At 38.2% G+C, this 13,205-nt stretch overlaps 1 long non-coding RNA gene across 1 annotated transcript in view; it reads right to left on the bottom strand.

Moving 5' to 3' along the window:
- Positions 1–12,829, bottom strand: part of LOC115289001 — a 70,780-nt gene extending 57,951 nt beyond the window's left edge. The window contains exon 1 of the long non-coding RNA XR_003907324.1: positions 12,708–12,829. This is a non-coding gene — a long non-coding RNA (uncharacterized LOC115289001). The remainder of the gene's footprint in view (positions 1–12,707) is intronic.
- Positions 12,830–13,205: the final 376 nt, after the last annotated feature.

Raw genomic sequence — 13,205 nt, 5'->3', positions numbered from 1 at the left:
TTTAAACTTAGAAAAAGTGGGAGGTACAATAAGACAAAGGCATATTAGGATTGATGTAGCTTCTAGTTTTCCTCTTGAGTTTAAAATCATAAACTATTCACTAATGTGAATTCTTAGGAGCAGCCTGTCAGATCCATTGTGATAATTAATATAATGGCATACTGTAAATGCCACTGTTGTTAAGGCTGTTATCTTGGTGATTGCTGTTGTTTCTGACAATGCTATTAATAACATTACTATGTTGATAATGATACTAACAAACAATGTTAAACACCAGCAACACAATGCACTTTGTACTATACATGCATACTGGAATATTGGAATAAGTGCATTTCCTGGGTAGAAGCTGATCATCTAAATTGTAAGCGACACCCACAGTACTCGTCTTCAGAGCCTCTACATATTGGATGTGAGTGGGTGAGACTTTGCAAAGAAAGGCTGGGAAACCAGAAAGGCTGGGAAGCCAGTTTTACATAATAGCTCTTCAGAGTACAGATTCAAAGTTGAAGGACTGTATGAAGAGTTGAAGAAGAGAAATTTTGGTAAGCTGAGACCAATGTGAATTGAGAAGTTAGTGAGAAGTTAAGATTTAGAATTTTAGAATATCAAAAGTATGTATTACATCAGTGACAAAACACCTTTATATTACTAATATTTTTCTGATGGCAAATGCAATATACTTGATTTTTTTAATGTGGATGACACAGAATAATATAAAGGAGAACAATTAGGAGCATATGTAATACTATCAACGGGTAGATAATTTAAATTTTGAGTCATTTATTTTGTGATGTAGAGAACCCTATTTAGATCAACAGTTTAGTGCTTTTCTAATGCTGCTTTACAACCTGTTAGTGGATGATACAATCAGTTTTTTTGGTTTAAAATCAGCATCCTTTTTTTTTTTTTTAAGAATGGATTAAAAGTTTTTGCAGTAGAACAGAAGTTTTGTGTGAAGCTTTTATTCATATGCATGATGCCTATAGGTATGGGTCATGATGTAAATGAACTTCTACACATAGGTCACAAACACTGAAACTGCTTAAAAGCTTTCAATTGTCATGATTTTTGGTTGATTTATTTGAAAAAGGAGAAGGAACTGGTATGGAGTTGTAAAAAGTAATGACACATATTTCATAATAAATTTAATCTTGGTAAGAATATCTTGAATACACTACTTTATTACAACACTGATGGAGATATCAATTGCCTTCACCATGGTAACACTCACATATTCCAGATACCATTGAGCAAAAACAGACACTGTCGTTAACCTTACTGAGCTCACAAACTAGATATTAATCAAATAACTAAGCAAATACTTGTACAATTTCAGCTGTGATAAATGCCATGGTGCTCAAGGAGTCCATAACAAGGGAATGTAATCTAATTTAATTTAAAGGAAAATTTAAGGGAGGCTGCCCTGAAAAGGTAGCATCACTGCATTTTGAAGGATAAATTGAAGGTGAAGAGGAGACACTCTAGACAGAGGGGACAGCATATTCAAATGCCTGAACCTGGGGGTCCCTCGGAGTACAAAGCCCACATGGTCATTCGCTTTAGATCTGCTCATGAGGAGATTATCACAGGCACTCTATGATCTGGATTTAGCATATTTGCATGTCCAGTGGGGAGAGACATTGTCCTTCCTTGAAAATGAGCTCAACTGCTTTCACAAAGTTTAGGTAATGATCTGCTTGTAGTATAAACATGGGTGGGCTAGATGATCTTTTGTGTAGCCTTCCAACTCTGCTTTTTATTTCATTTTTTAAAGGATGTGGATAGGTCATTTGTAGATCACACAACTGCTAAAAGGGCTTAAAATGTAACTGGACACCTCCAGAGTCGATGCTATTTCTTTATGTACATATGAATATGCATCTTCCCCTGGTAATAATTTCTTCATAAAACACTGCTATATCCCTGATAAGCTCATTAATATCTCCACTTAGAGGAAAAGGAACTAGGAAACTTCTAAATACATCTTCTATATCTTTAAAGACACAAATACAGACCAATCAGCTATAATTTTGAATTCTAAAAACTGTAGGCACATTTTGGGCTGTTAGTTTCTTCTACTCTGAAATCACTTGGCAGCCTGCTAGGTATTTAGCATTAGGAAACTTTAATTTAAAGAAAGCCAAGGTTTCCAAAAAAAACAAACAAATTTAATTTAAGCACAGTTCTGGAAAGCTCAGTCTTTTAAGGTATAAATGCCTAACAGATTAGAAAAAAATTAAAATAGGTAAATTTCATTTTGTCAGTAGAACTGTGTAGTAATAATTTCTCAGAGCCATTTTAGGAGGTAATTCTTTCTTCAGTTTGGCTACCAAAAAATAATTTATCTTTAAAGCATTGTTCCACATTTGGTCCAGAAATTCATTTATTCGTTCATTCACTTAACTAGCACTAATTAGACACAAGTAGTTATGACTTATATAATTTTAAATATTTACTGAAATTACCTAGATATGAAAAAAATCCCTCAAATCCGTTTCCTACATGGCATCAGGAATGATTCTATAAATCTTGTTATGACATCCCCTGATTCAATGATATTCCTCTGCACTTGAGGTAAAAATCTAAATCCATCTCATGGCTTTTTATAAAGCTCTACAAAATTCCAGTCCTGCCTATTTTCAAGTCTCATCTCACCAGCTCTCAGTTGCTATGCCCTGGTCACAATGGCCAGCTGTCAGCTCCCACCTAGGGCCCTAACATAGGCCAGTTCCTCACAGAGAAGAGAACCACCTCCGTTCTTCACTTGTGTGATATTACCTTACTTTTAGGTCTCCACTTACATGTTCCAGTGGGAACACCCATGGAAATTATGTCGTGCCCACACACCCCCCCCACCCCGTGAGAATATCCTGCACTTTTTCTTCATAAGCTTTAACACAATTTATCATCATGCACATTTTTGAATGAGTTTTTAAAAATATTGATCTCCTCCACTAGACTGTGGGCCCCAGAAAGGTAAAGATCACATCTGGTTTCTTCAATACTAAATTCTAGAGCTTTGCTCAATAAATATCTATAGACTACTTCTGTTTTATTTTTAATTTTTTTTAATGTTTTTTATTTATTTATGAGAGACAGAGAGAGGCAGCACGAGCAGGGGAGGGTCAGAGAGAGGGAGACTCAGAATCTGAAACAGGCTCCAGGCTCTGAGTGAGCCACCAGCACAGAGCCCGACGCGGGGCCTGAACCCACCACCAACTGTGAGATCATGACCTGAGCCGAAGCCAGATGCTTAACCGACTGAGCCACGTAGGTGCTCCAGAATACTTCTGTTTTAATCTTAGATCCACCACCAGTTACTTAGTCTGGCACAAGTCATTTAACCTTTCTAAAGCCAATCTTATCTAAAAATCACTACAATGCTACCTTCTTTTCATAGTATTTAAACAATTTTAAATATAATATTACCTAGAACAGAGCTGCGCTTAATAAATGAATAAACTTCTTTCCCCACTCCCTCTCCTTTACCTCCATGCACATTTAAAAATGTTTCAACACTATGTCCAAAATAAAGCAATGATTCACAAGTCTGGCATTTCCCAGCCACTGGTTTACTTTTCCCTTTCTACTCCCCAATTAAGAGAAAGCTCATTTTGAGGTTTAATGGAGAGTGTCACAGGTTCATCAGAGTTCAATTCAGCAGTCTGGAGTGAATCTGTAATAATCCATGACCACAGACCAGTTTGTATTTTTCCACTATAAAACTCAAGAATGGCTATGTTTAAATGGAATTTTGCAGGTCATTAATCCATTCTAAGGACTGACTCTTTTGGCTGTATAATTGGGAAACAGTGGTGCTAGGAGGAGATTACAAATTTAGATTTACCTAAAATATAAGGTAGTAAACTGTTTTTTATTTTATTAACTTATACTTCAAAAGAATTTCTGAATGACTTAAACTGAAAATTTCTAAAAGGCACTGTCACCTTTCTAAATCAGACAGGACTTAGATGAGATATTTGCAATGACTTCATAAAATGCTAAACTCTAGTGGGGCAAAAAAGTTCTTTCTTATTTTAAACTAAGAAAAGCTCTAAAAAACGGTCCTTTCTTGCTCTGACCTGACCACAGTCCTCTACTTTGCTGCCTCAGAAAAGACTCACGTGTACGGTATGGTAGGTAATTGGTTGAAACACAGGTCAAGTGCCGCAGCTCCGGCCAATGAGATGAGGGATGACTAGAGGAGGTGGTCTCTAACAGAGCTGTTTCCCTCTTTAAATGCTACATAAACAAGGACAGTCCCCTTTTCTGCCAAGGCATGTTATAAACTGCAAGATATCTGGTCTATGGCAGCTGTCTGGGAATGGCAGCTTGGCATATATGGGATAAGAAATATTATCTACATTAACAGAAAAAAAAACTGAAGTGTAGAAATGTAGAATGACTGGACAGAGTCCAATCTGCTCATGATACAGATTGACTCATTTGCCATAAATTATCTGGTAATTCTCTACTGCTCCTTTCTCTCCCCTCCCCTCCCACTACCCATATTCCAACCAGTCCTGAAGTTTTAATCCTGGCAAATGCCTACACCAGTGTCCTATCACTCCCCAACTACCGTATACTTACTTTAAATTCTACAGTACTAATTAGAAGATAGATGTCTATTTACTAATCACATGGATAAATGGGTAGATAGATGAATAGATATCCTATACACATATTTAAGATACATTGAATATATGTATATTAACGTATGTCACATCCATTTAACATATATACATTCAACAAATATTTAACATGCATTTTTGCATATGTATATTTTTTATATACTGTACATGTGTTAGCATGTGTAATGTGTCTACAGACAGAGGGATTGAGAGAGGGAGAATAGTTAATAGTTTATGGAAATCCAAAACAAGACTGGAAAGAATCCTCAACTGCCACATAGATTCAGTGTTTGTGTGAACGACTAGCATTGTTCTTTTGCCAGCATGTTAGTAAGGAAAACTCATGAAAGCAAGGTCGGTAAGTAGTTTCCTTATCTCTGCAGAAGTTTTAATGACTAACTGCCATTCCTCTTCTTTATTTATCTACCTTCTTTCGAACTGTAATGACTCACCCTAAGGATGATGACTAAATGTCTATGGTGATTTAATGCTGTCACCAACATTAAAGACATAGCTAGAAACTGTTAATTATTAGGCTAATGGGGAAATATATTTCTACAATAGTAGAAAGCAAGTAATCATCACTAGGAATGTTCAGTTGTAGTTTAAGTAGATGCATATGAAGTTAGAAACAAACAAATCTGTAGTCACTAACAGAGTCATTCCAGAACTATCACCAGCCTGTCTCCATTTTCTTCATGTTGCAAAGATACATTTCAACCACACCTTAAAAAGTTGAAGTTTTCAATGGAATGCTTGATTTTGTTTTTCTAGTTTTGTTGAGAAACTCGGTATTTTGACTCTCTCGAAATATAATATTCCTTCATCACAATCTAGTATTACACCTGATACACCAGAGTGGGCCCCAAACATGACCTTGAGCATACACGAGGTCAAGCAGGGGGATTCAGAAAACCAAGCATTTGGCATGAGAATAGCTATTATAGGTACTTCTTATTAATTTATAAATTGTGTGCTTCCCTGCTCATCTCTAAACCATTAAACTTGAACCAGTGACTGAACTTTCTTATCACTCAAAGTAAATTAACTTCTTTTTTGTCTGCTAGCATATTCCTTCAGGACCCTCTTCCCCTTTTCTCCTATACTGATCAGTGAGCCAGAAAAAAGTATATGGAAAGTTTTAGTGCTTAACAAAGATCATGGCATACCACAAAATGCATAAATAACAATAAGAAATATATTGTCTGTCATAAAAAGATGCTAAAATACAATGTCTGAAATGTAAGCCTATGGTATTGCAAAAATATGTCACTAAACTGAGGATCATATGTGTACAATATCTTACTTCAAGATAAATACGAATTTAAAAATTCCAGCCTATGAGACTGCATTTTAAGACAACCTACTATATTAGCCAATGTTTCTCACAAATGAATCAACCTATTGGATAATTATCATCACATTTACCATTATAGTAAAGTATAGAAAGCAGCACAATCTTTTTTTCTATTGGACAACTCATTCACACTGGAATTAGCCTGAAAGTAAATGTACTGAGGTTTACCTGTCTGGTTATACCTGGCCATCTTATAGAAATTAATTTTTAAAGATTCTAGGTTTGAACAGAAATATGGTTTTGTAAAATAAATGTAGTTTTTTTTAATGCAATCACTCAGTGTTTGTTTAATGTTTGATTCACTCAATAGCAATTCCTCCCTGAAGCATTTGTGAAGTAGTTTGTGGACATGCTTGCAGTAGTATACTTGTGTGCAAAAATCAAACATAAAAACTGATCACATGCTCACAGCTGGAAACCATGTCAGGCTTTATTCAGGAAGGTATCAGGCATTATCATTTAGCGCTCCCACAGCGGGAGGAAAAATGGTGGCACAGAGGAGAACGATCACATCAGACACACTCCAGGGGTTTCCTTTCCCTACATTGTTCCTCTCCCAAATGTAACTCTTTAAATTTTAAATAGGAAAAGAACACACAGAATCATTGCTCAGAACAAAAAAGGGAGGGGGGAGTGGATATGAAGGAGGAAGGTAGTGGCAAAACAAGAAGGAAAACATTTCTCATTAAATAAAGTGAATTCTAGAAAGCTCAACACGCACTTTAATGTGTCCTTAAGACCTAAAGAAGCATACACATCAAAGAAGTTTTGAAGATCTACTTTAGTTCAGACAGCAGCGCAGTGCTATACTGTGTTCTGTTTTACAATTGTTGATTGTGAACAAGTACTTCTTAGTAATCAAATGCCAACGAATTAAGGAATAACTAATTGATGAGGTTTTGTCTTATCAATCTATTCTTACCAGATACGATACATATTAATAAATATTAAGCTAATTGAAAGAGTTGAAGACACACGAACTGGAGCACATTTTATTTTTCCTTTCCAGATGAGAAATCATCTTCCAAACCTGCTATCTATTTCTTCATAGAAAATTACAACTTAGGAATGAATTTTAACCTCTGAAAATCCCAATTTACACATTATCCTTGTTTAATACATTAATACCATCATTATTTTAGAAAACTTATTATAATACAAGGTTTATTTTACCAGAAAAGCAAAATTCATCAGAGGCTTAGTTTCAGCAAGTAGAAGAATTTCACAACAAATAATGAGAGCTATTTCAAATTAATGGTAGTCCAAGCTAATACCTTCAGTAGCAATGTAACTAGCTCCCAAAGGTCCACAAATGGATGGTCTACTCAGTTTTTCCTTCAATGAATTTTTGCTGTACCTACTGCTCTTCTCGTTGGCACTGTAGGCATTCTTGGCATACTTTGCAGTGTAGACTGAAAAGTGGCCCTTTGAACCCCAGATACTTGGCTATCTACTCTGCTTTTGGAATGATTTGAGAAAGAAATCTTTATCAGCATGTAATAGCTAAGAAAAGGTAGAAAAGCTAAGATCCATCCATCTCCCAGGATCAATTTTTTTTTAAGTAATCTGTACCCCTCCAGTGTGGGGCTTAAACTGACAACCCCAAGATCAAGAGTTGCGTGCTTCACCAACTGAGCCAGCCAGACTCCCCTGTATCCTAGGATTAGAGATGAATCATCTGAACCCTCAGATTCCATTCTGAAATATGATAAAATTCTCCTGTGTCGGTCTCACAACTCTGTCACAAATACAGAAACTAAGCCATAAAACAGATTAACTACTTTTAGACTAGACTAAATCGCAAATAAAATTTAGATGTGACCTCTAACCTCCTAACTGCAAAGCTGTTCTTCCTATGAAGTCCTATTCTGACACATAGGTGTACGTGTATATATATTAGATATATTGTATATGTGTGAATATGTATGTCTGTATACATGTGAATACACACATGCATACACAAACACGGATATTATATCCATACACACACACACACCCTTTTAAACTTTGGGGTTTTTTTCCAAAAGGAGAAAAATATAATAGATCCTTAGGCAGAAGAAAAAACAACTGAATATGTGCATTTTCTGTTTAAACAGGGAATCAGATCAGCCTAACAAGATGTTTCCCTGAAATATTGGCCTCAAATGAGTCCATTCAGCCATGGCAAGGAGAGGTTTCCAGCCAAAACATTTAATTAGTGCCCAATTAAGACAGCCAGAATGATGTGAAGTCCGGGCTCTGGCCGCATGCACGCCTCAGGATGGGTAAGCAGCTTAAGTGAGTCTAGTCTGACTAAAAGCTGTCAACTGTCAAACTGTCAGTGGGCCATATGGGTCAGGCAGCATCTCTCTGAAGAATTCGGCCTGTCCACTCATCAGGGGAAAAACACCTCCAGCACCATTGGGTTGACAAATCCTCAGCAGTTCCTCAAAGCAGAAAGGAACTGAAGTTATGATCAGATTAGAAGAGCCCAGCCCTGTACCCTTTTAAACTTTCCTGGCACCCGACCAGCTACAGGAAAAGGCCCAGACTCCTTAAAATGGCAGACAACACCCTGCCTAATTATCTGGCCTCATCTCTCATCCTTCCCTCAGCCTGATTTATCCTTGAGTAACGTTAAAACTGCTTGATATTCCCTCCATATGCATGTGCACTTTCTGAACTCCAAAACTTGCTAATACTGTACCCTCTGCCAATAATACCATTCTCTCCTCTCCCCCCACCTCAATTCACTCCTCTCTTTCACTCAAATTCATCCTTTTATGTTAAACTTATGAGTCAGCTGCTCCAAGAAGCCTTGCCAATCATCCCCTCCACCATTAACCTCGGTCAGTGTCACAGACCCCTTTCCCATGCTACCATAAGCCCCCGGGTATCCAGCACTAATTCTCATGTATATGATTCTCATCATCTCTTTATGAACCTATTTTCTTCTCTTGACTGGAATATGCAGGATGGCAGGAGTACATCTCCTGTGCCTTCATCATCCTAGTACCATGACACTGAATGTGTCCCTGATAATTGTTATTGGTAAGAATCAGCAAGTTAATCATGAAATAATCAAGTTACAACCAATTTTATCCCATGTTTATTTCCCTCTTTTGTTTCAAAATGTCCCTTTTAGGCAAGCATATATCACCATGCAATTTGATTGATTTGCCTATACAGACATAGTAAATCAATACATAAGCCAATCACTGCAACCTTGTTGCTCATCTTGTGATGTCAATGGGTACGCCCTTCCACGAGGACATGCGCAGGGCAGAGGAGACTAGAATTAAAATTGATTAAGGTATTAGGCTGAGTGATACCAAATAGAGGAGTATACTGGCAATCAAAATCAAATGATCTTTAAAATAAATTATTTTAGCTTTGGTATTTTATCAAAACCAGAATCAAATAGGACATGGACAACTCTGGAGCAAAAGAGAAAAATCTTGGTTTGTAGAAGTACCCTCATCGTCTTCTAGTCTCTTCCTCAACAGAAATGTTTTTATATGAATATTAGAAAGAAGAAATTCACAGATAAACTCCTTTTCAAGGAGAGAACATGAAGAGAGATACTACCAGATTCAGCTAGAGCTTGAAGCCTGTGTGTGCGTGTGTGAGCATCTGTGTACATGTATGCACTCGCTGGGGAGTGAGGTACTAATTCCCCAGAATCTATTCAGTAAATACTGGAGATTGGGATCTTTACATTCATCTGCCCACTACCTTCCTGAGTAAATGTGCGGCATGAACTCTCTCCAAGGCAAGCCAACCTCTGCCCCCTAAAAGCCCTGGAACCAACGGGTGTTGCCTCCTTAACAGTCATTTAAGGAAATGTAAAATTTTCTCTTTTGAAATTTTAGGTAAACAATTAGCCTGCTCTCTATCTATAGAGAAACTCTTAAAATAAGAACAAAGATTAGAAAAACTAACACAACCCCCAATGTCAAATAATTAAATGTAACCAAAAAACTAAGAAATCTTTGATAAAAAATATGCATTGGAAAACACTACACATTCTCAAACTTAATCCTTCCTAAGTTCAAAACAAAAATAGAACCTGTGAACTAATCATTTGACAGAGGTTCTGAAATGAGCACATGTAAATGATGCCATTTTGCAAATACCAACTGTTGGTCACAACTCCCAGTACAGATAATTCAGACTGTAGTTATTGCCAAAAAAAGTTAAAACGTAAGTTATTTTAATAGATCAAAGAACCACTCTCAGCAGTTACGCTGTGCCCAACTCTGGAAAATTGTTTTCTCTGGCTATCAGGACAAGGACCCTAGAGTTCTGCACCGAGCTATGTGAAATGTCTTGCGATTCTCCTAGGAGTGGGGTCTGCTGTTTGGTAAAAACCTGATGGAAAGTTCCTTAACCTAAGATAGGGATGTCCACTAGATAAAAGAGGAAAAGGATTAGAATGTTAACTATGACCTTCTACCTGAAGTACCACATCTCACCCAAAAAAATGTAGTTTTTTCATTATTTACAAAGGAGAAACTCTCCTCCTGTTTTGCAGAAGAACACATGCCTGTCAGGAGGACACAGAATACCCAATTCCGTGAAGCTCTCTCCAGGGTACAAACCTGAAGGAGGCAGATTTTCACCAAGCCACAGTAGTGACCGAGCTAGCAGCTGCTTTCCACCTAACTATAGCTAAACCACATCAGCTGATAGCTCCCAGTCCTCACTTCTCATGCCCAGAGGTACCAAGGCTCCTCCTGGCCTCCCTATCAGCTGCAGAGAGAGAAGTTTCTACGCCTCTTCAAAGGGACACTAAGAATACTCATGCAGTCCCTGCTACTGCCATCCAGCTGGCTATATGGAGGGGGGAAATTAAGGAACATATGGACTAGAAAACGAACTCTAGAGAGAAGCGAAACATAAACAAAAAACAACAAAAAGATTCTAGGTAGAAAAAGGAAAGAGAAAAAAGAAAGAGCCCCTGGTGTTTATATTCTTTAACATCTAATGTTAAGATTTATTTTTTTTCTTCCTGATTGTGGACTGTTAACTCCTCACAGGCAACACTTGGAAATAAGTCCCTGAAGACTGTCTCGCTCCTTCTTGGAGAGAATGTGGAAGGAGATGCAGTAAGGGACCTCCCCTCTCCCTTTTTAGGTGGCATTCCTTCCTTAGGTCAGAAGAAAAGTGAACCTTATTACAAGGAATCCTTAATTTGAGCATGCTTGTCTTGAAATGCACACATAGGTCAGAAAGGAATGAGAACTGAACTGTCCAGATGGGCAAAATGGAAGTCCCACATATGGATATTGTATGGGAAGTTCACAGGGTCTTGCTACTGAGTCTTTACAGTGGGTTAATCATAGTTAGGGAAGAAGAAAGCTAAAGTCATAAGTATCCAATCAAGCCCTTACTTAAAACAGCCACAGTGGTCAGGGTCAGGGCAGAATTTGGGGAAAACACTTAAAATAAAGGAAGTGATGTCAGAATCAGACATCTGAACGAAGATTTTCTTTTTAAATGTCAAACACAATGGTTATAGAAGACTCCTGACTCAGATTCACAGTCTTCAAGGTCAGGACCATAGAGTCCGGCCACCACCAACAGAATAATAATATCTCCGTATGTATGGGTTTTAATAATGAGAGCTAAAAGAACAAAGCTAGTTAATTCACATAGGTACTGCCCTAAGATTTATTTTGTAAAGACATATCATAATACAAAGAAAGTAACAAACTCCACATGCCTTGTGAAAGTAGAAACCAGCTTTGTGCTGGTAGTTAACAAAGTATTATAAATGGACATTAAGGGATATACCCTAAATAGAGGAAATCAAGCACTGAGCTTGAAATCCTAAGAAATCCTACGAAATCCTAAGAAAATGGGCAATGCATATCCGCAGGGAACCTGACTCTGCAATGTGTGAAGTTGAGACTGCATAACTAGAGTGAACTGACTTCAGGAGGAAAAATGTTATGTTTATCTAACTTCCTTTTGACCGATTTAATGACCAAAAAAAGAAGTATTTCTTTGGTCCCCGATAATATAGCACCCGTCCAGTAACAAAATCAGAATCCCCATATACAAGTCCCGATTACATCACTTCTAAAGTTCCACTCTTTGGGCAAAATATTTGACATCGCTGCGTCAACAATTTCTATATACAGAGAATGGAATAACACGCTCTATTTACCTTCTGGGGTTATTTCCAGTCTCACACAAGATGTTAGCAAAAAACTAAAACCAGAAAGCAAAACCTGTGACATTGTGTTAAGTTAACTGAACAAGGAGGTCACTAGACTGAGGTAGCTGACACCTTAGCAGCCCATTCCCACAAACCAAAATTTAAGCCCACGATGCCTCCAAGTTAAGAAATCCAAAACCTAAAGATTACCAATCACAAACCGCCAACTAGGCTTTCCCAAATAAGGTAACTGCTTAAGCTGTAGCCAATCAAAAAATTTCCAGGCTTTGCAACACATCTTCTCTATGAAGTCTTTCTCTGGGTTTCCGTCGCCGCCTGAGCGCTCCTAGCCACTTCCGGTTTGACAAGCGGCCAAATTCAAACGTATTTTTACTCAAACGCTTACAATTTGTAACACTGTATACCTCAGTTTCTCTTTTAACAGATGTAAAACAGTGTGACGCTGTTGATACGCAGCCTCAGGAGTTTCCGCTGAGGAAATCGGGAACTGGCTCCCAGGGGAAGGGGTGCAGGGAGAGAAGGACCAAGTGGCGTTTTTATAACGAAGGGAACTTACTGAGGAGGCTTGTGCTCCTTGGTCACAGGGGAGTAGGTCTCTGCACGCGCCCGCCAAAATCCTGAAGTTTAGGAAAAGGCCTTCCCAGGGTTCGGGCGTGCGTGTGTGCCAGCCAGACCTTCGGCACTACTTGTTCTCTCAAGGTTGCCCCCTTGAAAGGGCTCCGGCTGCGGAAAAGGTGAGCGGAACCTTTATTCCGCCGGAAGGGATGGGAGCCTCAGGTGTTTGGGTCCAGGTGGGGCAGCTTCTCCACTTGATATACCACCTCCTCCAACACGTTCCCAAGCGAACTTAAAAGTGCTGATCCAGTCCGACTGGCTCCATTTATTCTCTTTCATCTACCCTGTATAGCATTAGCTACTTTCGGCTTCTTAAAAACACGTATTTATTATATTGTGTTCTTGTTTCAAACCTCCAGCGGCCCCCTTCTATCTGCAGCCAGAATCCTTTGATAATAGGGCCCGGCCTGCCTCAGGTCTCTCATCTCCTGCAGTACCC

This window comes from Suricata suricatta, chromosome 4, assembly GCF_006229205.1.
Source record: "Suricata suricatta isolate VVHF042 chromosome 4, meerkat_22Aug2017_6uvM2_HiC, whole genome shotgun sequence".
Classification (NCBI taxonomy): Eukaryota; Metazoa; Chordata; class Mammalia; order Carnivora; family Herpestidae; genus Suricata; species Suricata suricatta.
This window is presented reverse-complemented; position numbering and strand designations above follow the sequence as displayed.